Genomic DNA, 26683 nt, shown 5'->3' with positions numbered 1-26683 from the left:
TAGGAATATTTTACATGGAATTGTACATGAATCTATATTGGTGGCAAAATAATCCTATTGGGTATCAGATACTAAGTAGAGCTCAGGGTTGTAGTGCAAGGAAACACCAACACAAAGGTCAATGATTATAAGAACAGGGATGTGTGTGAAGAATAAGCAAATGTGTCAAAATATTGAATTAAATTAGAGTCAACAGACCACAAATCAATTGCGGCAGCAATTTGCAAGGTCAAATTCAGGCTGGATTATGGCAGATGGCAAGTATCAGAGTCTTGGTCAGACAGGGAGTAATGAAGTCAAGATTCAGGCTGTATGTTTTAGTATACTATGAAACAAAGAAAATAACCCTGTAATTTCAACTCTATTAATGTCTTAAGGTGGCCATAGACGCACAGATAATATCGTACGAAATGAATTTTCGTCCGATATTCGTTGCGTGTATGGTGGAAAAAGAGCCGACCAATATCGGCAGAAGACTTGGATATCGGTCGGCTCATCGATCGGGCTGGACGGAAAATTTGGATCGGGTGCCTTTGAAGGGACCCAAACATCGCCCATTGCTAGTGCTGAATCGTCAGATACAGGTAAAATTCTATTGTTTCTTCCCATATATCTACCTGTATATCTGACGATTCAGGTCTACATGTGTGTATTGAAACGAACGATCTTTCTTGGAAAGATCTTTTCCAAGAAAGATCGTAATTGTTACGTCTATGGCCACCTTAATGCTGGAACCGACTGCTGGCTTGTTGGTCTAGGGGTATGAGTTTTGTTTTGGTCAGGAGTGGTCCAGGGTTCAAATCCTGGACTAGCCCTTGAGTTTTAAGGTACAGAAACAGAATACACCATTGGTAAAATTCATGGCATTTGTACAATATATTTATGTTGTTTGCTTTGTTTCATCTTATTCTATTCTCTTCTTTTCTTTTTTTTAATTTTGTAGATACATCAAAAATAAAATAAAATAAAGGAAAACATACAGCACATATCATGTACAATTACATTGGCAATGTAAGGTATGTGGAAGCAGCACATTTTGTATTAGCTTTGTGGGTGTTGATTGGTCTGTGGGGTGCTTGTGCGATAGTCTAACCTGTGTGCATGGTGTGTGAGAGACCTGCTAGCCACCCCTAGTGCCACATGCAGCTGGAAATTCAATAATCGTGACACCTGCCTAAAGAGGTTTCCCAGTATTATCTCAGCCTGAATCTTGACTTTAATACTCCCTTTCTGACCAAGACTCTGATACAGTGTCGGACTGGCCCTCATGCTGCTAAACATTTGGCCTATTTCATGGACATTCCATATTTTTATGAGAACAAAGAGGCTAAATAGCTGGAAAAATAGAGTATAGTATGTAAAGAAAATAGACTAGGAGAATAGAGGTTGAGTAAGCAGAGGAAGAAAAATAGTACTAAGATTGGGCCCCTGGTCTAAGATTAATTGGTGGGCCCCTGCTCTAAGGTTTTTGGGTGGGCCCCTGGTGTCCCAGTCCGACACTGCTCGGATACTTGCAATTTGCCTTAATCCAGCCTGAATTTGACCTTGCTAATTGCTGCCTGCATTGACTTGTGGCCTGTCAACTGATTTAAAGGGGACCAGTCACCCAAAAAAATACTCCAAATCCTATTTTATCACATTAGTCAAGCAAAATGAACTTTAATTACACTATATAAATGATTTGAATCTTGTTTCCTTCCAGTTCGGAATTCATAATTATAGCAAGCAGGTAGGAGTGATTTTGTTGACACTGTTATTAAGGCAAGTCTGCTCATCTCAAAATCGTGTTTGTGCACCAGAATGGGGAGACCTGATGTACATCCCCATGCACTGGTTACACAATCAAATGGTCAAAAGAGCGGGGGAAACTAGTAAGTGCTGAATGGAAACTGAAAGTAATTGCCTAAGGCATAGAAGAGGGGCAGGCAATATTTGATTGACAGCTGAGATTTTTAAATGAGTTTTCAACAGCTATGAATGCTTTAATAAAAGAAAGAATTTGGATTTCATGTTTAATATGAAAATTACTTTTATTATACAGCTTTTCATGTCTAGGTGACATTTCCCCTTTAATTCAATCTTTTGGCACACTTGCTTATTCTTCACACACCCCTGCTCTTATAATCAGGGGCCTTTGTGTTGGCGAGTCTGCAGCTGTTGCCTTACACTACAATCAGAGCTCTGCTTCACATCTGAAACCCAATAGCATTGTTTTGCCACCATTATAGATTCATGTGTGTAATGTATAAGCAAGTGTGCCAAAAGATTGAATTCAGAGTTGACAGACCACAAGTCAATGCAGGCAAGCAAGTTCAGGCTGGATTAAGGCAGATGGCAAGTATCAGAGTCTTGGTCAGGCAGGGAATATTGAAGTCAAGATTCAGGATGTATGTTTTACTACACTATGAAACATAGAACATATCCCTGTCATTTCTACGTTATTAATCTTTCTGAAACAGACTATGCACTGCTGATGTGGCAGTCAACTGAAGATCTTGAAACCTCACGAAAACAGCTGGCTCGTTGGTCTAGGGGTATGATTCTCGCTTAGGGTGCGAGAGGTCCCGGGTTCAAATCCCGGACGAGCCCTTCTTTTTTTTTAAGGTACAGAATACCTGTAACATTCATGGGATTTGTACAATATATCATGATGTATATTTGTGTTGTTGTTTGCTTTGTTTCAGCTAATTCTTTTCTTTTTTTTTATTGGAGAAAAAATACAAAATTAAAATAAAATAAAGGAAAACATACAACACATATCATGGACAATTACATTAGCAATGTAAAGTATGTGGAAGCAGCAAGTTTTGTATTAGTTTTGTGGGTGTTGATTGGTCTGTGGAGTGCTGTTGCACTAGTCTAACCTGTGTGCATGGTGTGTGAGAGACTGAGTTAGTGACCCAATGGCCACCCCTAGTGTCACATGCAGCTGGAAGCGCCATAATCGTCACATCTGACTAAAGAGATTTCCCGGTATGATCTCGGCCTGAATCTTGACTTTAATACTCCCTGCCTGACCAAGATTCTGATACTTGCCATCTGCCTTAATCCAGCCTGAATTTGACCTTGCTAATCGCTGCCTGCATTGACTTGTGGCCTGTCAACTCTGATTTAATTCAATCTTTTGGCACGCTTGCTTATTCTTCACACGCACCCCTGTTCTTATAATCAGGGTGGGGCCTTTGTGTTGGTGAGTCCAAGGCTGTTGCCTTACACTACAACCCAGAGCTCTGCTTCGTATCTGAAACCCAATAGGATTGTTTTGCCACCAATATAGATTCACGCACTTAATTACCTTCAAGTACACATTATTGTTTTCTTTTTACACAGAAAATGTAAATAATTTTTAACAATGAGAATCATTTTCTTAAAATAGACCCTATGGGAAATTGCCTTCCCGTAATTTGGAGCTTTCTGCATAATGAGTTTCCGGATTAGAGATTTTATACCTGTACACAATAAAATCCACGGAAACTCACATATTTACAGCCTCTAGACTAACAAGTTATTTGAAACAAGTAGTTACACCAACTCTTACACTAAATAATGAATGAGATTTACTCGCATGTCATCTATGAATTGGTGATTCGTTATCTGGAAAATCTGTTATCCAGAAAGCTCTGAATTACAGAAAGGCTGTGTCCCATAGACTCCATTTTATCCAAATAATCCAAATTTTTAAAAATGATTTCCTTTTACTCCTTTTACTCTGTAATAATAAAACAGTACCTTGTACTTGATCCAAACTAAGATATAATTAGTCCTTATTGGAAGCAAAGTTGGCTTTTTGGGTTTATTTCATGTTTCCATGATTTTCTAGTAGATTTAAAGGGGACCTGCCACCCTAAGAAATAATTCCAAATCCTTTTCTATAATGTTAAGCTGTTCATAGACGCAAAGATCTGATTGTACGAATCGAGGATTCGTATGATTTTCAGACTGTGTGGAGAGTCCCTACATTTTTCATCCGGCGGAGATCTGTCAACTGCCGATAATATCTCTGTATGTGTTGCCGATCGTACGATTTTCAGAGGGAGACTGTCACTAGCTTTGGTCGGACATAACTTTCGTACGATTGCTGTCAGGAGCAGAACATCGGCTAAGCTGTTCTTTTGTACTTTATTTGATCTGAATGGTTAGTGGCAGGTTGGGAGATGGGAAAGTCCGATCATACGATGATTCGTACGATCAGATCTTTGCTTCTATGGCCAGCTTTAGTCGAACATTAAGCATAGAGGTGGAGCAATATATGGTTGACAGCTCAGATATTTAAACACCTTGATAACAGGTATAGATGTTTTAATTTGATTTGCAAAGGAATTTATTACATTAGACAGCTTTTTATGTTTGGGTGACAGGTCCACTTTCAGGTATGATGATCCAAATTATGAAAAGATCCATTATCCATAAATCCCCAGGTCCCAAGCATTCTGGATAACAGGTCCCACACCTGTATCACTCCAGCCTCAACAGAAATCAGTTCTGCAACAAACTTGGTCTTTTCTTTATTGAATCTTTATTAAATCCAACAATAGGAAAGGATTTTTTGTTGTACTTTCTTTTCTGATCCACATTAGTCATTGAATGTTCCGATCATTTCCATCTTCAGGAGATGCTTTGTATAATGTAATTTTACATCGTATTTGTATGTATTCCTTTGTTTTATTTTCTTTTTTATATATCTACATAATTAAAAAAGAAAAGAATTAGCTGAAACAAAGCAAACAACAACACCAATATACAGCATGATATATTGTACAAATGGCATGAATTTTACAAATGGAGTATACTGTATCTTAAAAATCAAGGGCTCGTCCGGGATTTGAACCCGGGACCTCTCGCACCCTAAGCGAGAATCATACCCCTAGACCAACGAGCCAGCTGCTTGCCTGATGTTTACAGATGTTTAGTTGACTGCCACATCAGCAGTGCATAGTCTGTTACACAGTTAGAGGTTATTGGAGTAGAAATGACAGGGATATTTTCTTTGTTTCATAGTATACTAAACATACAGTGCGGTATTCTAAGGAAGTTAAGCAAGGTAAATAAAAAGACAGACTCACTATATAAAATATATAAGTATATGAAATATGAACATCAGTCTTTTAACACTATTTGCATGCTACTGTTCTAATGTGTGTGCTGTTATGATGGTATGCTACTAATGTGGGTGATCAGTAAATGCTAAATAAAAATAGCTAATTTGGGTCACCCTTAGAAGTCATTTTTTAGGGCCAAGTAAACATGGGGCATTTGTCACCCATAACAAACAGAAGCGTAACTAGAGGGGGGCGCAGCCGGGCCCCCGCCCCCCTCCGTACACCCGGAAACTGGCCGGGAATATGCGCCGCAGAGCGGCGCGCGGACTGCGTGGACTGCCGGGGGGCCCTGAGGGGGTGCGCACCCCCTGCTCCCCCAGTAGTTCCGCCACTGATAACAAAGTATATATTGTTTTTCACACCCTGGAAATGTTTCACTCCCTGGATTCATTATCCAGATAGTTCTGAATTATGGAAAGGCCACCTCCAATATACTCCATTTTATCCAAATAATTCATTTTTAAAAATGATTTTTATTTTTGTTTGTAATACTAAAACAGTACCCAGGGCTGGAACTAGGGGTAGGCAGAGTAGGCATCTGCCTAGGGTGCAAAGCTTGGGGGGCACCAGGTACGTACCTTCCTCTACTGCCTACCCCAGTCCGGGCCTCTGAATCCGACTTTGCTGTTGCCAGTGAATGATGCGTGTGTCAGTGTGCATGCGCGCGCTCACCGGGAGGGGGTGACTCTGTGGGTCAGCGTGCATGTGTAGGCGTGCACTTGTGTAGGCGTGCATGCGTGCGCTCGTGTAGGCGCGCATGTAGTGGCTTGCGCGAAGGGGCAATGTGGCCAGCCTGGGGCGCCCAGCTGGATTGGTCCGGCCCTGACAATACCTGTTTGTAATTAATCCTTATTGCAAACAAAACCAGCCCATTGGGTTTATTTACTGTTTATATGCTAGTAGACTTAAGGAAAAAATCCAAATTACGGAAAGATCCATTATCAGGAAAACCCCAGGTCCCGAGCATTCTGAATAAAAAGTTCCATAAGTAGTTGGAGGCCAAAGAAACAGACAACTGTAATACATTACATAATACTTATAGAGCAGCTATGGCAAACATGAAAACTTAATATAAGCTTCATCTCCATAAGTAATGAATCTCCATCATTTCTGTAATCAAATTGCTCTTCAATACCTCAGTTAGGTCAGATACACTGGTATGTGCTTCATTTGCCTAACGTAGACAATTTATTAGAGCTAAATGTCTTATTTCAAAATAACCAACTCCAACACAAATCTGCATGAGAGAGACAGATTGCTGTGAAGAGGACAGAGAAGATTAAATAATTTTAGATACTGTATAGGAATGTGATCTCTTATCCAGAAACCTGTTATCCAGAGTCAGTTTTACACATATAACTTAATTTATAAATATTATTTCCTTTTTCTTTAATGTAATAAAACAGTACCTTGTACTGAGCTGCATGACCCCAACTGAGCTGCATGAATCCATATTGGGCACAAAACAATCCTATTAGGTTTAATTAATGTTAAAATGATTTTTAGCTTCCTTACAGTATGGTGATCCAGATTACAAAAAGATCCCTTATCTGGAAAACCCCAGGTTGCAAGCATTTCCAATAATTGAACAAAACAGATTCAAATAGATTGTTCTTTTTGCTAGCGACTGTCTTTAGTACAGTTCCTGGTACAAATGATATGCTTCTGATAAGGCAATAAACCTTCAAACATGGCAGACCTGGAGAGTTTGTGATGCTTGATATAATATTTATTGACTCACATGTAAGGGAGTCAGTATCTGAAGAAACAGCGTGCAAACATGTGCAACTTTTTATAACTTCTCAGTTAATACTAATAAGCAAAATGGTACATAATACATGTACTAACAGCAATATCATTATTTTGCCGGCATATTTTCGCTGCAATTTCGTGAATTTATTCGCGGCGAAACTTGGAATTTGCACCTGGCGAATAAATTCGCCCATCACTAATTATAACTATTTCCTAAAGCTGTAAGTCACATCTGTTTTGCATTGTTTTTTGCCACAGGTGTATGTTCCATCTTTGATGAGGTACCATAAGGCACTTCTTGTAATTAGTGACTTTAGGTTGGGAGGCTGTCTGAATGGTAGGAGTGGTGGGTATGGAAAAATGCTTTTGAGCCTGTGGCAAAAAAAGAATGCAATACCTGCCCACAAATCTGTTGGGGAAACGAACCGACTGCCACTGGAACCTTGGATTCTAGCTGTCCAACAATGCCTCGTATTCCGGATCCGGGGAACTTGCACAAAGAAACACCAACAAGTGGATCAGAATAACAAGTTCCGTTTATAGAAGCCCCAAACATATGGTTATATAGGTTATAAGTAAAGACATCCCAATATAGTGACGTATTAGCATAAAACATGTCTGTAACAAGTACAGCATTCAGGATGGACAAGAGAGGAAAAAAAGAGACAAATATGTGCATGCGTATTAGCTAAGACATTTTGGCTGAGGCAAGCTGATAACATTGTTTATGGTACATGATGATACTTGTGCAAGGTTGTCTAAGAAGAGCAAGTAAAGGGGCGTACAGAAAAACAAGTACAGATTCCTACAAGGGTCGGCATGTAGGCGTGTTAACCCTTCAACATCCTGATTTCAGACAAAATACCAAGTCCGGACACATTAGAGGAGTACAGCATCCATGGTCACTACAATTGTTCTTCTTCCAATGTGGTGTACTTAATACAATGCACTAAATGCATAACAGGGGGACTCTATATAGGAAAGACTAGGTAAAGTCTGAGAAGGAGAAATGCACACCACCGATTCACTGTAACCAATAAAAAACTGGACACGCCAATAGGAAATAATTTCAATGTCCCTCATCACTCCAAGAATATTGGTTCTTATTGGCAATTTTAAAACAGATGATAGAAAAGTGTGAGAATACAAATTAATGGAAACTTTCAATTCTCTGGGGGAGGGACTAAACCTGAGCCTTGAATTTATGGCTAATTAAGTGGACTAAGAAAGGACTGCACCAGGTCAGACATACCAACATGTCTGGCTATGGACTATCATATGGAATTCCTTTGATTCTACACTCCAATAATTCAGCCCTAATTTATACTCAGCCTCTTTGATCCACATTATCTTGTATTTTATCTGCTTGTCTCTTGCAGATCCCCTCGTAAATTACTTTGAAACCTTACACACAGATTGATATTCCTTTTTGTTGGCCACTTGACCTATGAGCTGAATGTTGTGTATATATCAGAGAATACCACAGCTTCATTGTAATCAGCTTGAAAAAGGAACTAAAATGTTCTGAAAGCTTGCTATGATTATATTAGTTAGCCAATAAAGGTATCACCTTTATACCATGTTTGTTATTTTTTATTTCAAAGGGGTTGCCCTGTAACATTTTTACTGGCTAACACCGTACAGCAACTTTACCTGCATTAGGGATGTGACTCCCCTTTGGCCCGCTGTAACAGCACAAAGCTGTGAGAGGACATGGGCATAGGGTAGGACTCACACACAACTCGTTTTAGGGAATGAGCTCATTATTGTACAGTAGCATGCAACTTCAACATCACAGATTTTCCTCAGAGTCTAAATTTTAGCCAGCCGTCACTTAGTGGTTCTGCCTGCGAAATATGCCAGGATTAGGCACTGCTACTGCTGGTCACTGGAACATGTGGCTACAGCTGTGGTGGTTTACAGCTGGACAGTCTCTGTGATCTTGCATTTGTATAAAAAGACTGACAATTTGGAATTCTTGGTAGCCAGCTTTGTAAGCCAGAAAGGGAGCAGCCCCTATCACAGCTAATACTGCTGGGCCAATGGGGTGCCATTTGGTGAGCATGTCCAGTTTAGTCTGCATACAGAAACAAGAAAGGGCACAGCTCTTGGGAACAACTGTGTATTGTGTTATAGAGCCTGGTCTGGAATTTATTTGTCTTCACAGTGAGGGTCACATACCAAAGAATGTGGGCTGGCTACCCTTAACATTAGATAAGGCAAAGGTTATCAGTTGCATACCATTTGTTGGAGCAATGTGGCAGGGGGGTATTAAGATACTTTTAAGCAAAATGCTATATAATAAGCTGTTTTATCACACCCGCTTCGTTGCTAAAGTTTTAAGCACAGAGCAGAGGGGGGGGGGGGGCGAAGCTGCTGCCTCAGGGGGCAGTAGCCCCAGAAACACCACTGATTATATCGAGTCAAATCAGTCAGTCCAAATACCAACAATAAAAAAAGTAACAAGAGAACACCCTCAATGCCCCCTGCCAGAGTTTGTATATTTCCCATTATCCACTTTTTCACACACCTAAGGGCTAGTCCACACGGGGAGATAGCCACGCGTTTGCGGTCGCGGCGGCAAAGCGCCGCGCCAGTCGCCGCGACCGGCGCAGGCGACAGTTTTGTATGGGCGCCTATGTAAAAACGCCTGTGCTAACCACACGAGGCGATGCGCTTTTTTTTTTCGCCTGAAAAAGCCTGGCGAGGCATTTTCAGGCGACTGTTGAAAAGCGCATCGCCTCGTGTGGTTAGCACAGGCGTTTTTACATAGGCGCCCATACAAAACTGTCGCCTGCGCCGGTCGCGGCGACTGGCGCGGCGCTTTGTCGCCGCGACCGCAAACGCGTGGCTATCTCCCCGTGTGGAATAGCCCTAAAATGTAGTCAACCACCTGCACTCTTGGCTCATCGGTATTCTTCGGGTCTTCTTCCTTCCATTCAGCAATTTACGCCACTTTTGGAGCATGCACAGTTGCTACAAACTGGAAGGCACAATACAGCGTTCATTTATGGAAGAATACAAAAGACCCAGAAGATGCGCCCATGAGCTCTGCTGCGCTTCCTCTTCACCAATATGTGAGTACTGTGTTAGGGACACTTTCAGGGGGTTATCAACTATGCGGGGGGGAAGCAGGGAGGGTGGACTAACTTGGATAGTAGGTAGGGGCTTGCTTTGTACATTAGGGCATTACTGTGTTGAGACAGGAAAGAGCTTTACCAAAACTGTTTTCACACAGTAAGAAACACAGAAATGCCAAGAATGTAGCATAATGTTGTGCCCTTATTCATCATCCAACAAACTTTACATTTACAGTTGGCATTATGCATTTAGACTATCAACTGTCAAATATTGACTTGTCCATTAAATTGGCAGCTATAGTGTGATTCATTCATCACTCAAGGAAATGTTTTCCATTGCTCCAGTCTAATGGTGGTGGTCACCACTCAAACAAGACTTGGCATTGCACATGATAAAGTTGGGTTTGTTTGCTTCTGAACACTTCTAAAATCCCTATAAATAGTTCTTATTGTGACGTCTTCTGATTTCTAAAGACAATTAGGAACTCAGACTGTTACATCTAAGGACATCTTCCGTTGATGGGTTGTACAAATACATTTGGCTAAAAACATGCCTGGACACATTTGGGCATATGGTACACATTTTAATAGAAAATAAAGCATATATTGATTCAATCTAGGACTCTGCTAGCATTATCCCTCTACCGCAAGATTGATGCATTGCTGCATAATCTGATCAGTAGTAGAATAGTAAATCCTTTCTCTCTTAGCCTTGCTGTCAGATTCTGCTGCTGCAAGTGTCCAGTGGAGAACTGGGGAAACATAGAAAACTATAGGTGACTCTTGGATGGCTATATAGAATATATTGCATGGACCATACATAGATGATTTTAGGGAGAAATGTAATAAAACTATAAATATTACATTGCAAAATTAAATTGTGCATAGTGTACATTAACCATTGTGAAACGGAAGAAACTTGTGTATTAGGTAGAGACAGACAGGTTTAGGATTTTATTTTCTGTATTTTGTGTTTTGTTCATATTTGGAAAAGTTTTAAATACTGTATTTAACTGTCTGTGCCTTGGGTGTCTGGAAATGTATGCAAAGGTCTATTTGTCCAACTACTTGAAATCATTACCATTTTTTTTTTTTTTTTTTACTAGGACAGGTTAGATGGAGAAGGAGCCATGATAATCTACCATACAGGGATCATTTCTTCACCCCCTTCCCTTAGACTGGCCTAGTCGTTTAACTCTTCCCTCAACATTTTGAGCCTGAAATCGCTCTGTATTCCATGACTGGTGGTGCTCAGATTCTCTGTAGATAAGATGGACTTCAAGTCCCAGAATCATTTCAATATGGAACCAGATGAAGGAATGGCTGAATAACTCCAGTGTAACACCCTATAGGGACAGAGATGGATGGATTGCAGGTAATACGACAATGCATACACATTGAAAGTCACTCTTCTGAGTGTGCAATAAGTTTTTGCTTGTAAATTGTTTATTTGTATAGTATAGTTTGTTTATAAGCAGGTTGAGAGACATCCAATCTGCTGGCCTACACTTGCTAGTTGCACTGCTTGCAATGATGGGCACAATGATGGGCACGGTGTTTGCTTGGGTGCAAACACATGGCACACATTTCTATCTATCTGCACCAAGGCTGACAAAGTGCCTTTCATGTTGTTAAAGCAGCATTTTGGAAGCCAAAACACACATACCCAAACACCCAAAATCACTTATGCCCCTTATGATAGTCACCCAAAAGTGCTAAATAGCTGGGAAAAGAAGGGCTCGTCCGGGATTTGAACCCGGGACCTCTCGCACCCTAAGCGAGAATCATACCCCTAGACCAACGAGCCACTGATGTTAGAAAAGTAAAAGGAAACCTTCCAGATGTTTGACTGCCACATCAGCAAGGAACAGAGCTGCATCAGATTACAGTGCTTCCAGCTACACACACACACATAGCACAAGCTGGAACTGTTTGCACAGAAGAAGTTACAGGAGAGTGAGATGCTTCCTTCTAAAGTTTTCTATGATACAGGTATAGGATCTATTATCTGGAATGCCTTCCAGGTATTAAGGTAAGGGAAATATAAGGGATACAGTATTTCTGTAATTTGGTTCATCGTTAAGTTTGTTAAAAATAATTGAAATATTAAATAAAGCCAAGCGGATTGATTTGCCTCCAATATGGATTCAAGAATGTAGCATATCAGTTCTTGCCTTGCCAAGACTGCATTAGCTACAGTAAATGTATGCTTTATGATAGGTTTGTTAAGCAGCTTGCATTTGTTACTGTTCAAGTAGTCAGAACCAGCAATGCAGAGAATAGCAATGTGCAGTAAGATACAATTTTTCAATGGTTTTAAAATTATTCGTAAATTGGGTTGTTACTGAAAGCTGCATTTGCACCTGGCTGCTGCGTGCACTGCTGCTTCTGACTATATAAACAGTAGAAGAAGCTAGCTGATTAACAGGCCTATGAAAAAGCCGGCAGTTACTTTAGCAAATGGAGTCTTGGCAGGAGTGATACAGAGAAAGCCGTGCAGAAAGGAATTCTGCCTGTAAATGATATAATCTAAAAATAACTTCAAAAACTATAAGACTATAGAAAATCCTTAATCCATGGGAAGTTTTTCTTACAGAGCGTTTTGCTAATATTGAGAAGTTAAAAGCATCCAAGATTCACTCATAGCAATTGGTACGTTGTTTATATGCTACTTTTTCCATTTATTTGAGTTTTCAAGTTAACATCTTGTTAACAAAATTGAAGCAAGAAATTTTGAATTACAACAAAACCAAGCCCAATCTCATATGCGCAATATTCAGCAACATGTTTCTTGATTCACCGATCTGTTTTTAAGGTACGAATTTATAAAGAAATAAAAAGCCATAACATTTCTCAACTCTTTCTAAGCAGAGGGAAAAATGTTTATGCGTTTTCAGTTATTTACTATTATTGGTGATAATATTTTAATACAGAAAATGGTTTGCAGCGTTCCTGTTTAACATTTTTGTTGTAAAAAATGAATGCTGAAATCCAAAAAAAAAACTTTAGTAAATAGGGCAAAAACTTTTCAAAGAATGTCTAAACATTTTTTTATATTGTTTAAGTAGGGAAATTTTTTAAATATGGTATTAACTGGTTAATGGGCAAAGGTCCAGATCTGTAGCTCTGTGCCATATGTGCAGTACAGGCTGTATCACATTACACTAAGTTGCAGAAAGCTACTGTTTGAAACAATGAGGAAATTCCATCCTTATTATTATTATAAAGCACCAATAGAAGGTGTGTATTGATAACTAGACAAATATTACAGGTAACAAAATGCAAGAGATGTTAACTGTGTCACAAAATTAACTTTAACATATATGCTCAATATTCTTGATGATCGTAGAAAACCACAAATACACACTGATTAACAGATCTGCTCATTTGGCAAAGTCGGCAAATGAGCAGATCTTTTGCAATACGGAGGGCCCCTGACCACCAGGTTTTTTTTAACTTGTAGGGGTCCCTGGCCACCAGTGGGTTTTTAGCATTAATGTTTTAATGCCCATGTTTGTTTAGCCTTTTAACTGTGGTATAGGGATGTGTGGGGTCAGGGGCAGAGCCTGTGGTGGGCAGTGCCCATAAAATGTTGTATGGGGCCACGTGATTTCTGATGGTGTCTCTGCTTGACTTATTGTTCTGCTGTCTCTATTAATCTACCCTTTTAGGGACACTGGAGAATGCAGTGTTGAGCTTCCTATTGACAAAGCAAATAATCAGGAATAGGACCTATAATCTGGAATGCTTGGGACCTGGGATTTTCTAGATAAGGGATCTTTCTATAATTTGGATCAGCATACCTTAATAATCATTTACACATTAAATCAGGAGTGCCCATACTTTACTACTGTGGGGTCTACTTTTAGTGATGTTGTCCCATTATCAATTACATCCCTAATAGCAATTTATATTGTGTAAATATTATATTGATTTCTGGGAAAAGTTATATTAAGAATATTTAAGAAGTTTGTTTTTTATTATGTATTATAATATTATGATATTATTGTATTGTTATTATTATAATAATCATTTATTATTTTTAACTATATATTATGTAACCTTAACAGAATAAATATCTGAATTAAACAGAAGGGTGATTTAAGATGGCCATAGATGTTGAGATTTTTAAAAGATCAGATACTGATCGTGAGACCACGATCTTCTCAGAACGATCGTACGATCCTACGAATTGACCATCAACTAAAAAGACCAATTTGCCAGGAAAACAAAGGGGAGCTGCCTGCTTGGCCCTGCAAACATAGATAGATTGCACTGGGACCGACAAAGATTTTTTGACCTGGCCGATCAATTTCCCAACAGATGTCGGCCGAAAAATCGTAAGATGTACGATCGTTCAAATATCACTAACCGCACGATAATTTCGAAGGATTGGTCGGGCTTCCCTAAAATCGGTCGTTTGGCAAGAAGAATCGTCGCGTCTATGGGGAGCTTTAGACAAGCTGTAGATGTCAAGACTAGACAGTGCCTTGAGATCTACTGATCATCAGCTAAAGGTCTGCTGGTAGATCCTGATCTACCTTTTGGGCACCCCTGCATTAAATAAACAAATAGGATTGTTTTGCCACCAATATGGATTCATGCAGCTTAGTTACCATCAAGTACAAGGTACTCTTTATTATTACTAGGATAAAGGCAATCATTATTACAAATTAGAATTATTGGATTAAAATAGACTCTATGGAAGATGGCCTTTCTGTAATTGGGAGTCTTCTGGACAACAGGTTTCTGGATAAGGGACTCCATATCTGTATTTCCTTTCTATCGCTTTAGTTTACTCCAAGGCAAATCATAGCAACCATATGGTTTACATTAATTTTATTCTTATTGGCACCTGATTAATATGCAGCTGTATGTGGAATGCATATATAATTTATGTTGTAGTATTAGAGGCCATACGCCTCTCTAACAGCTTTAGCTGTCTAATCAGAATCTTTGCGCTGCTGTGACTGCATTGTACATATCCCAACTGTGCATAGAAATACCCCCGACTCAAACAAATTTACAGTACATTAGTCTCTCCTTTGTAAACCCACTTTGTAAACTCATCTTAAAGGGGTCCTTGGTCCAAAAAATGTTTTTGACAAAATAAGAAAATGTAATTCTAAGCAACTTTGTGTGTACATTCAAACATCCTAATGGTTTTAAAGCTATTTGTAAATGTATCTGCAGGTGAAAAATAGTGATGAGTGAATTTTTTCGGCAGGCATGGATTTGCTGAAAAATTGCTGCAATTTTTTTCGCCTGTTGACTTTAATGCATTTCTCTAATTTTTCTGCAGTTGCACACATTTATCAAGTGAAGCAAAACGGGACAGATTCGCTCATCGCTAGTTGAAAACAATGCCTGTATATCTCTTTCTGTTCTTTTGGGTCAAACTCTTAAAACAATGAAACAGGAGTCAGGTCTCCTCTAGTTCTTTTACTAAGCTGACTTCAACATTGTTTCAGGATTGGAGCCAGGAGTGCTGAGAAGGGAAACAGAGACAGACACTGCTTTAAAACAACTTAAATGTTGGCAAGTTACTCAGAATATTATTTCCTTTTCTATGCAAAAAAATATTTTTGGTGGAAGACTCCTTTAAGGCTAGGGCCACGCCGTATGATTCTCAGCCTGTGGGGAAATGCAGGCCAAGAATCCGTTGCCATGCTACTCCTCTTCTGCTGCACTGCCTGCACCCAGAATCATTATCTCCGCTTGGGTGCAAACAGAAGCGGGAGTTTCCGGAGCTAAAATGCAAGATTTTGCATTTTGTTCTGAAATCTGCTGCACCTGCCTGCACCTGAGCGGAGGCAAGGATTCTTGGCCTGTGTTTCTCTTTTGGTGCCCAGACATCACCCACCAAGTTTTGTATAGACGGTGATAAAGCAGATTGGAATGTATGAGATACTTTAAATCACTTGGATAATTCTTCAAGCTTTTAGAGCAATTATGTCTCTTTCCCCAGGCATTAACACAAATAGGAAACTAGGTAACCAGGAAATCTATTGAATACATTTGATAATAGCAATTGATGTGCTAATTTAACACCTCAAATGAATGCGCATAGTCTGCACACTACAAAAAGCTGAGGCAGAAAGTAGACAAACTGGATATTTGTCATTGTATGTACAGCATTTACATTTTCATAAAACACATATAGATTGACCTGTCCAGTCTTTTGAATGTACCTCTCCCAGTCTCCCAGAAAATAAAAGAAGAGCTTGTATTTAACTACATTCTTATTGTCTGTGCCTGTGATAGGCACCTGCCCTTACATACTTGCTGTAGTCAACATCAGTCAACATCCAGGTCTCACCTTTCAGAATGATCACATCACATCTGTGATCTTTGATAGATAGATAGATAGATAGATAGAAATCTAACTCCCAACTCCTGCATAAAAAGAGACTGAAGAAAGATGCTGAGAGAGACATATTGAAGAGTAAATACTGCTCCTAGGCTACATTCTTATTGTCTGTGCCTGTGATAGGCACCCTGCCCTTACATACTTGCTGTAGTCAACATCAGTCAACATCCAGGTCTCACCTTTCAGAATGATCACATCTGTGATCTTTGATCACATAGACAGACAGACAGACAGACAGACAGACAGACAGATAGATAGATAGATAGATATAAATCTAACTCCCAACTCCTGCATAAAAAGAGACTGAAGAAAGATGCTGAGAGAGACATATTGAAGAGTAATTACTGCTCCTAGGCAAACTTAGCACCTTTTATTACATATGGGGATAGTGTCTTATTTCAGTTTTGATGAAGCTTATATTAAATTTTCATTTTTGTGATAGTTCCCCTTTAAATAGTCTTGAAAGTAGCAGAAGCCACCCAGATTAGCCCTCACAATTTGAAAAACCCCTGCTATAAAGGAAATAGAACCTTTTTTATAAACACACAGAAAGGTACTACTGTATATTTAAAGAGCAAAAAATAATCACACAAGATTTGCTTTAGTGTAAAGATGTAAGCAGGTGTTAACTTGCTTATTTTTAACTAAGCACTATAGTGGCCTCTTCTAGCTTTAATGCTTTCACAAATCCTTAAACCTCTTCTTGCTAGTGATGTGGGTTGAGCAGAAATACATTGGAATATATTGGAATTTGAAGATATTCAATCCTATGATTAAGCCAGAAATAAAGTATAAACATACAAATTAATATCCATAAAAAGAGTATAATGGAATAATAATAGGACAATGCAGAGTATCACATGCAGGGGAGCACATGACCAGAGGTAAGTGGGGTGATTTCTACAATCTCTGTGCATAATTTCACTAAAGTTTTCCTTGTATTGGTTGCTTCATCATCTGTTATGGATTATTTCTACTTTTGTGAACTACTCATACCTTCTGTCCAATAACAGCAAGAGAGAGATTACTGGTGATATTACTGGAATGAGATGTGTTGTCTTAAAACCAATTTATAGGGAATTTTGACGTGTGTATTTTTTGTACAAGCAATTCTTATTTTTTTCTGTTAGGAATGGGCAGCTAGGCCTTGATAAATAACCATTAAGTTAATACATTACAGTGGTTTATGCTTACTTAATGTATCCAGGGCCAGATGCCCTAGGCAACCCGGATGGCCACTTTTTCCCCCAGCGGGCGTGCCCGACCACAAGAAAGGGGAGAATGAGGGAGAAGATTGTGACGGGGGAGGGGCGAGTAACAGAGGGGAGGCAAAGGAGAGCAACAGAGGGGAGGGTGACAGGAGGGAAGGCAGAATGATAGAGGGGAGAGGAAGGAGGGGGTGGAGAGAGATGGAGGGGAGAGAGACAGAGGGGAGGAGAGAGGAAAGGAGAGCGATGGAGGGGAGGGTGACAGGAGGGAGGGGAGAGTGACAGAGGGGATGGTAACAGGAGGGAGGGGAAAGCGATGTAGGGTAGAGGAAGGAGGGAGGGGAGAGTGATGGAGGGGAGGGTGGCAGGAGGGAGGGGAGAGCGTTGAAGGGGATGGTGACAGGAGGAAGGGGAGAGTGACGGAGGGGATGGTGACAGGAGGGAGGGGAAAGCGATGGAGGGGAGAGGAAGGAGGGAGGGGAGAGGGATGGAGGGGAGAGGAGGGAGGGGAGAGGAGGGATGGGAGAGCAACAAAGGTTTGGGTGAGAGAGGGAAGGAAGACTGAGGGGTGTGAACATGGACTAGGGGTAGGCAGAAGGCAATTTTAGAGGTAGTTGCACAGCGCCCCCTATCATTGCTGACAAGATGACACAAGGTGATGGAAATTAGAACATAGCATAAGAGCGTAGAAGTCAGCAGTTGATTGCGAGATAATTGCTAATAAAAGGAGAAGTTGGCAAAAGTAAGCAAGACCAGGGCCGGATTTCTAAAATGTGCGCCCCTAGGCCGCACACCTCCCCGCCCGGTCCGGATTGGGCTCACCCCCCACCTGCTCATCCTCCCGCCGCTCATCCGCCCACTGCCAGCCAGCTCACCCTGACCCGCTCACCTGCTTTGGAATTTTTCCAATAGCCGACACTGGGAGGGCGAGTTGACATGCGGCGGCAAGTGGGTTCAGTACAGGTGGGGACAGGTTCTGTTGCGGCCAGCGGGCGGCATGCCGCCCCCAGCATTTTGCCGCCCTAGGCCCGGGCCTATGCGGCCTGCCCACAAATCCGGGCCTGAGCAAGACTCCAACAAACACAAATATAAAGCAGAGGTAAACCCTCAATAATAAGTCCTCTTTCCACAACTGGGTCTTCAACTTGCAACACAATATTGATCAGCGCCCAAGACTAAGGGGACACCAACAAAAAAAAGGAATCTTGCACAAAAAGTTAATACATTTGTTTATCACTAATGTGTTTAAACCAAACTTTCTTTTAGTGTAACCAGAACCTCTGATGAAGCTGACATCAGGGAAAAGCATTAGGTAAACATCATTTTTGGGAGCTGAGACCTTTGAAACACAATGGTGGAATGCAAAAAGCGAGAGAAATGCCAGCAGAAGCCTCACCTTGTAGAGTTACCAATGTGCAGCTCAAGACATCCCATTAAAGCACCAGATGACAAACTATTCTTAAAGGGGTGGTTCACCTTAAAGTTAACTTTAAGTATGTTATAGAATGACCAGTTCTAAGCAACTTTTGAATTGGCCTTCATTATTATTTTTATAGTTTTTGAATTATTTGCCTTCTTTCCAGTTTTCAAATGGGGGTCACTGACCCCATCTAAAAAAAACAAATGCTCTGTAAGGCTACAAATGTATTGTTATTGCTTTTATGTATTACTCATCTTTCTCTTCTTTAAATCAATGCATGGTTGCTAGGGTAACTTGGGGACTAGCAACCATATTGCTGAAATTGCAAACGGGAGAGCTGCTGAATAAAAAGCTAAACTCAAAAACCACAAATAAAAAATTAGACCCAATTGCAAATTGACTCGGATTATCACGCTTTACATATAGTAAAATTTTACGCAAAGATCAAAAACCCCATTAATATGTGCATTGACGCCAGTGGCAGAGCATCCGTAGAGGCTGCGCGTGGTAAATATAGGAACTGTTGAGCAGGGACATTTGGCGGAAGGTGGATCTAGAGCGACCTCATCTGTAACCACTTCTCCACCTGCTCCATGGTGTCCCTCTTCTCTACCCTCTCTCTGTCCCACATCAGTCTGTTCCACTTCTTTCCCTACTCTGTCCTATTCCAGTCTGCCCCACTTCTCTGCCAGCTCCAGACCCCTTCTCTGACCCTCTCTATTCTGTCACGCTTCTCCCTTTGCTCTGTTACCCTCCAGTCTGTTTCTCTCAATGTCAAAAAAAGTTGTGGGGCATATCCAAAAGTGTATAATCTCACCAGTTTAGACGTGGGGTCTGGGTGCATAGACCCCAGACCTACAGCTCAAGGTGGAGGCATTAAACCATGTAACAGATGGCAGGCTCTCACAGATGCCACGAACAGGCACAAAATGCCTGTGTTTGTCTACTTTTTGCCTAAAATAAAGGCTACAGTTCATTTACATGTCCTGCTTCAAGTACTTTATAGCTCCTGAAGGGCTCACTTACCCCTTTTCATGTGCTGGTAATTTCGCAATAAGTAATCCTTATATGTAAATCTTAAAGCATAAGTACACCCGACCACAATGCAAAAGACTATATTTATTGCCGGACGCTTATGGTAAGAGAAAAGAGGTACAATAGTTTCATTTTCATAAATGGCAAAGACATTTCTGCACCAGGGCACAGACACATAATTCCCAAGCTAACGGTTTCCTGAGTACAATGGAGCAAACATTGTGGTCTATATCTGCCAATGGCAGGCAGGGAGTACATTCTGTTTTTTTTACAGTTCAGTCTCGTATTTCAGTTTAAAATAACCCCTTTCCTCTGGTAGCAGGGCCTTGAGTTATATGAACACAATTATATTACTAGACCACCATTTACTCTCTCCTGCCACCTGGCCTTAGATTTACCTTTTCTTGTGGAACTGGGAGCTCAGTTATTATTTTATATTATATTATATTGTATGTCCCTTTATGCAGACAGAACCGTCAACAGTGGGTGTTCTCCATCAATATATATATATATATAGGATTTTGTTTATACTGAGGGGTCCCCAGGTTATATATAATCCAAGGCATTATATATAAATCAAGTCTAAATTCCTATATCGGAGGTGCTTATAATAAAGTTTCAGTACTTAATAAAAGCTGTTTATAACGGTGCCATCCACAGTAAGACATATTTTAATACAATGATTGTTGAACATCGTGATCTTTAACTGCTTTTTGCAATTTTTTGCATGTTTTAAAAGAGGAATCCCTTCTGCAGTCAGAACTTTCAACATCTTATGAATTATTTCAATTAGATCATTTGTTTTGTGGAAAATATTATTATTAATTGTATATTTATGAATCCATGCAGATTCATATACTGTTGGATACCATGGTTACCATAGATAAAATACAAATAACTTTATATGAGAATCATTTTAATAATAGTTCCTTCCTGTGCATGACATTTGGTTATATATTTTAGGTATGGTATTCCAGATTTCAGCAAGACACTTTATCCATAAAACTCCTGGTTCCAAGCATTACGGATAAGAAGGCCCATAGAATTGTACAAATCTGATGTAAATGCAACATAGTGTGCCATTAAACGGCACTATTCAGTGTTACAGGCATGAGATCCATTATTGGAAACCTGTTGTCCAGAAAGTTCCGAATTATAGGAAGGCTGTCTCCCATAGAATCCAGTTTAATCAAATAATCCAATTTTTAAAAATAATTTCCTTTTTTTCTGTAAAAATAAAACAGCAGCTTGTACATCCCAAACTGAGATATAATTAATCCTTATTGGAAGCAAAACAATCCTATTGGGTATATTTAGGGGCCGATTCACTAACTTCGAGTGAAGGATTCGAAGTAAAAAAACTTTGAATTTCGAAGTGTTTTTTGGGCTACTTCGACCATCCAATGGGCTACTACGACCTTCGACTACGACTTCGAATCGAACTATTCAAACTATTCAAAGTACTGTCTCTTTAAGAAAAAACTTCGACCCCCTAGTTCGCCATCTAAAAGCTACCGAACTCAATGTTAGCCTATGGGGAAGGTCCCCATAGGCTTTCCTACGTTTTTTTGATCGAAGGATATTCCTTCGATCGTTAATTAACCCTCGATATTCGACCCTTTGTGAATCGGCCCCATAATGTTTAAATTATTTTCTAATAGACTCAAGATATGAAAACCCAAATTACAAAAAGATTCGGAATCCAGAAAAACCCCAAGTTCCGAACATTCTGGATAACAGGTCCCATGTCAGTATTCTTATGAGACACAGATAGCAGCAAGCATCAGAGCAGAGGCGGCATGACCCAAGCTCAGCATCATAGCAGCCAAAGGTCACTTTGATTTCCGCACATGCAAATATTTAAATAGACTATTGCTTTTTCTACATCCTGGTATGGGAATCATGCAAAGCAGTATATCTGCAGATTCCTGTTTGTTTACAGATATATTTGCTACTATCTGCATGCTCCGGTAGTTAAATTAGGTATAAAAAAACACTGATGCTGGAGTGAGGTAATATATTATTTATAAAAGCCATTTTCAGCATTTGAGATACTTGTAAAGCTTTTGATGTTATCTAGCCTGGAGATTTGTTCATCTCATTTGATATCAAGGAAGATGTGTTCTATTATTAATGTTTTGCCATTTGATTTAAACATCTTGATGAAGACACTCACTGATGATGGGTAAGATCTATTGGAGTTACCTCCCCAATAGTTGCCCCTGTTTTTGTGTTCTCTAATAAAGACAGCTTAGGGTTGGGGCAAACGGGCAGATCCGGAGAGATTTAGTCGCCTGGAGACTAATCGCCTCTTCTGAGGGACGACAATCTCCCCAAATTGCCTTCCGTCTACCTGCTTGAATGAAGAATCACCTGCACTAATGCACTCGCGGCACTTCAATTTCAGAAGTGGCCCAAAGTTGCCTCACGAGGAAACTTCGGCCAACTTCGGAAATCTAAGCACCGCGAGTGTATTAGCGCAGGTGATTTTCACGCAGAAGAGGCGATTAGTCGCCAGGCATCTAAATCTCCCTGAATCTGCCCGTCTGCCCCAACCCTTAAGCAGGTGAGGAATGAGGTCACAGGGACATGCTAGAAGGCCAGTAGTTATCTTACATATCCCTGTAGAAGGAGACAGGACTGTACAGCGCCAAACCATCTCCCCCCTTCACTTGTAGCAAGTGTGATAAGACCATATGCTAGCTCAACAATACACAAGAAGCTATTTATTTAAGCAATTAAAACAAGTGTGACTAAGCAAAATTCAGGTATGGGATCAATTATACAGAAACCCGTTATTCAGAAAACTCCAAATTAAGGGAATGCCATCTCCCATAGATTTAATTTTATCCAAATAATTCACATCTTCAAAAATGATTTCCTTTTTCTCTGTAATAATAAAACAGTACCTTGTACTTGATCCAAACTAAGATATAATTCATTTATTCCTTATTGGATTCAAAATAATCCATTGGATTTATTACATTTTTAAATGAGTTTTTTTAGTAGACTTAAACAGTGTCGGACTGGCCCACCAGGATACCATGAAAACTCCCGGTGGGCCTTCCTGCTTCTAAGAAAAGACACATGAAGAATAGAGGTTGAGTGAGGTGAGGAAGAGGAGAAATAGTTTGAAGAATGGGCCCATGGACTAAGATTTTCTGGTGGGCCCTTGGCATCCCAGTCCGACACTGGGTATAAATATCTAAACTTTTCCTGATCCGGATAACCCCAGGTCCTAAGCATTCTGGATAACAAGTCTCATACCTGTATTACTATATGTCTGCATAAGAAAATATTTTTGCCTCTTATCAGCTTTGTTTCAAAGTTGTCACAACCTTTGGTCATAATCACCATAACCTCCGAGTCTTGTTCTATAATAAAGTTGTGGAAGGTAAAATGACCAACATGCTATAGTAAAAAAAAGTCCCCAGAATGCTGTTTTGAACTGGATTTGACATATAAATTAGTTTTTCTCTAATGGGGTGATGAATTAATAAGAGAATTTAAATATATCTATCTATATTTAAATAGCATTCGTTAGACCACAAAGCTTGCAAACTGTTGGACACAGGAAACATTTATTAGTGCAATTTTTTTGTTGTAATGCTTGCACCTACTGAGATGTAAGTACTTGGTACCTGACGTGGGGGGGGCAGGGACATAGAGAAGGGGCAGTGGGAGGGCCGGAGTGGGAATGGTATGGGAAGCGGAAGATCAGCAGACAGCAGCAATGGCGGAACTACCAGGGGAGCAGGGGGTGCGAGAGGGCCAGGGGCCGCACCCCTCAGGGCCCCCCCGGCAGCTTGCGTGCACTAAAATCCAGTGTGTACTGAGGGGGGAAGGGGCCCGGCTGCGTGTCACGCACCAGGGCCCCGCCCCCCTCTAGTTACGGCACTGGACAGCAGAGAGAAGTGACTACAAACTAGGGGTAGGCAGAAAAGGTACCTGTGCAGCTCCCCCCCCAATTCTGTGCCATAGTCAGGTGCCTCTTCTGCCTACCCCTAGTTCCAGCCCTGGATAGTCTGGTGATGGTATCACATTGGGTGCATGATCTGTGTATTATAAAATGACTCTCTCATTTGATTTTTTACATTGACACTCTCATGGACTGCACTCTAGCATCATGCCTCAGTCACAAACATTTTCAGGGTAAACACCTGAGGAGTGCCTAGTAATATGCCACAAGGTAGTTTAACTACGTCACAGAGATGCAAATACAGCGATTAGCATGTGTCTGTGTTTTCGGCGTGTGGTGCATTTCACACAGCTAGGACAGCAGTTAAACCCTGCCAATGCAGTTGTATTTTCTGATGCATAGACTTTGTACTCTAATCAGAGATAGTCAAGCCAACGGGACATCCTAGGCAACCCAGACCGGCCACCTTGCTCCCTTTCATATGATTGTGCTCTTTCATGTGGTGATGTCACGCATGCACCCGCTCAGTTGCCCAGTGATGTCACATGGGGGCTCCACAGATTGCAAATTCTATTTTGAATGTGAGGAAGAGGGCCTGGGCTAGGGGTAAGTAGGTGAAAGAGGTACGTGCCTGGTTCCCTCTCTACTTTTGTGCCCTAGGCACATACCTCTTTAGCCTACCCCTAGTTCTGGCCCTGACTCTAATAGAGAAAATCTAGAGCCTATTAGCTCATGGGGGTCACGTATCTGAGTTCTTATATATTAATCATTCTGATAACTCAGGCCTTTGTACAATCTATTTTGTTCATTTGAGCTGCAAAATGCACTCATTGTTATCATATGGGTCAAATCCAAAATTGGGTCCCCATGCTGTTCCCCATGATCCCTTTTGATACAGTGGTATTTCCTTCTGCAATAAACTATAGCAATAAAATGAAGAAATTAAAGGGGTGGATCACCTATAAGTGAGCTTTACGTATGTCATGAATGGGAAATTCTAAGCAACTTTGCATTTGGGCCCATGACTAAGTGCCCTTAGTGGTGCAAAATGCGTAGGGTAGATGGAGATGCTGATATACTTTTCATTTTTCTACAAATAAAATTATTTTTAAACTGAATTTCTTTGGTCCTGTGGATCCGATTGAGTGCCGGTCAGCTGTGTTTCCATATTCGTTGATGTACCGCTCCATAAAGCTGGGGGTCTGGGGCTGGTGCACCCGGACCACTTTCACTGTTCTCTGAGTCACTTTACATCTCATTCTGGAGCACCTTGTTCTCTTCTAACTATTTAAAAAAATGTGAACACTGTCATAAGCTTAGATAAGGTATTAAATTGATATGCAATTTGGAATTCTACCACTAGATGTTGCTCTCCAGTTATTTAAGAACTAGTACTAGAGATCTAGTGCTACATCATATATAAAAACATAATACATTTACTATGCCGAATTTAACAAGCTTTTCAAAATATATACATATATCTACCTGCAGAATGGGCCAATATTTTCTTAGCACTTTTTCTATTCACTTATTATGTTTAACATATTTTGAAATGAAAGGTATCCGATTATTTTTATTTAATTTTTCTCGTCCAAGTAATTTTGTCCCCCAAATTGAAAATAGTGCACTTAGTACTTCTGAGAAGGTAGTGCATATGGAAACAAAGAAAATATGGGATAAACAAATACACTCCAAATATAAATATAGACACGGTAGAAGTGTCAGAAAATAAGTTTAACTTTTTGTATGTGAATTTGATGATTAATAATGGGAGAATTATTACCAATTTATACAGGAAAGAAACAGAGAAAAATAGTTTATTGCATGCGAATAGTTTTCATAATCCAAGTACAATTAGAGCCATTCCAAAAGGACAATTTTTACGTGCCAAACGCATAACTTCATTGGACACGGATTATGAAAATTCTAGTCAAATTCTGTTTTTAGAACAAGGTTATTCGCCGTTAGAATTGTCTAAAACGAAGGAAGTTGCTAAGGTTAAAAGGGAGAACTTGCTAGATCAAAGGTCACCTGTAAAGAATAAAAATAATCGGATACCTTTCATTTCTAAATACGTTAAACATAATAAGAAAATAGAAAAAGTGCTAAGGAAATATTGGCCGATTCTGCAGGGAGATAGTCAGTATGGCAAATTGCTTTCAGAACCTATTATGTTCTGCTATAAGAAAGGCAAAAGTATTAGAGATCAATTATGTCCAGCAGTTAATATGAAGAGAAATCAATAAAGGTTTTTAGGGGCTCCTAAAAAAGGTACTTTTCCCTGCTTAAAACTGTGTGTGCTGTGCTTCAATTATAAATGGAGACAATATTGACCATCCAACTCAGGGAACTAAAGTCAAACTTAATGATTATGTCACCTATGATTCTAAAGGTGTTATCTATATGCTCAAATGTCCATGTGGGTTAATATATGTGGACCAAACTAGAAGGGATGTTAAAACTAGAATTAAAGAATACAAGAATGATATACGTAATTTTAAACCAGGTACATATACAGATATATCTGTGGCCCATCATTTTAATGCTGCTAAACATACACATGGTCAACTAAGGTGGGCAGTTTTGGAAATAGTACAACCATTAAATAGAGGGGGTGACTTTAAACATAAAATGCTCCAGAGAGAAGTTAACTGGATTTTGAAATTAAATGCGCTAACCCCCAAAGGTTTAAATGAAGCTTGGAGTGTGAAGTGTTTTTTATAATCATTTATAACCTTTATTAATGTATACAATTTTCCTCCCTTCAGACTCCTTTGATTTCGACTCCCTTTACTAGAAA

The 26683-nt window shown here is 40.0% G+C and overlaps 3 non-coding genes across 3 annotated transcripts; 1 reads left to right on the top strand and 2 right to left on the bottom strand.

Moving 5' to 3' along the window:
- Positions 1–2517: 2517 nt before the first annotated feature.
- Positions 2518–2589, top strand: trnap-agg. The gene has a single exon. It is a non-coding gene; the product is annotated as a tRNA-Pro (tRNA).
- A 2218-nt stretch (positions 2590–4807) lies between these two features.
- Positions 4808–4879, bottom strand: trnap-agg. The gene has a single exon. It is a non-coding gene; the product is annotated as a tRNA-Pro (tRNA).
- A 6787-nt stretch (positions 4880–11666) lies between these two features.
- On the bottom strand, positions 11667–11738 carry trnap-agg. Its single transcript has one exon. It is a non-coding gene; the product is annotated as a tRNA-Pro (tRNA).
- Positions 11739–26683: the final 14945 nt, after the last annotated feature.

The sequence above is a fragment of the Xenopus laevis genome, chromosome 2L (genome assembly GCF_017654675.1).
Source record: "Xenopus laevis strain J_2021 chromosome 2L, Xenopus_laevis_v10.1, whole genome shotgun sequence".
Taxonomy (NCBI): Eukaryota; Metazoa; Chordata; class Amphibia; order Anura; family Pipidae; genus Xenopus; species Xenopus laevis.
The sequence above is the reverse complement of the archived record's forward strand: the minus strand, read 5'-3'. Positions and strand labels throughout refer to the sequence as shown.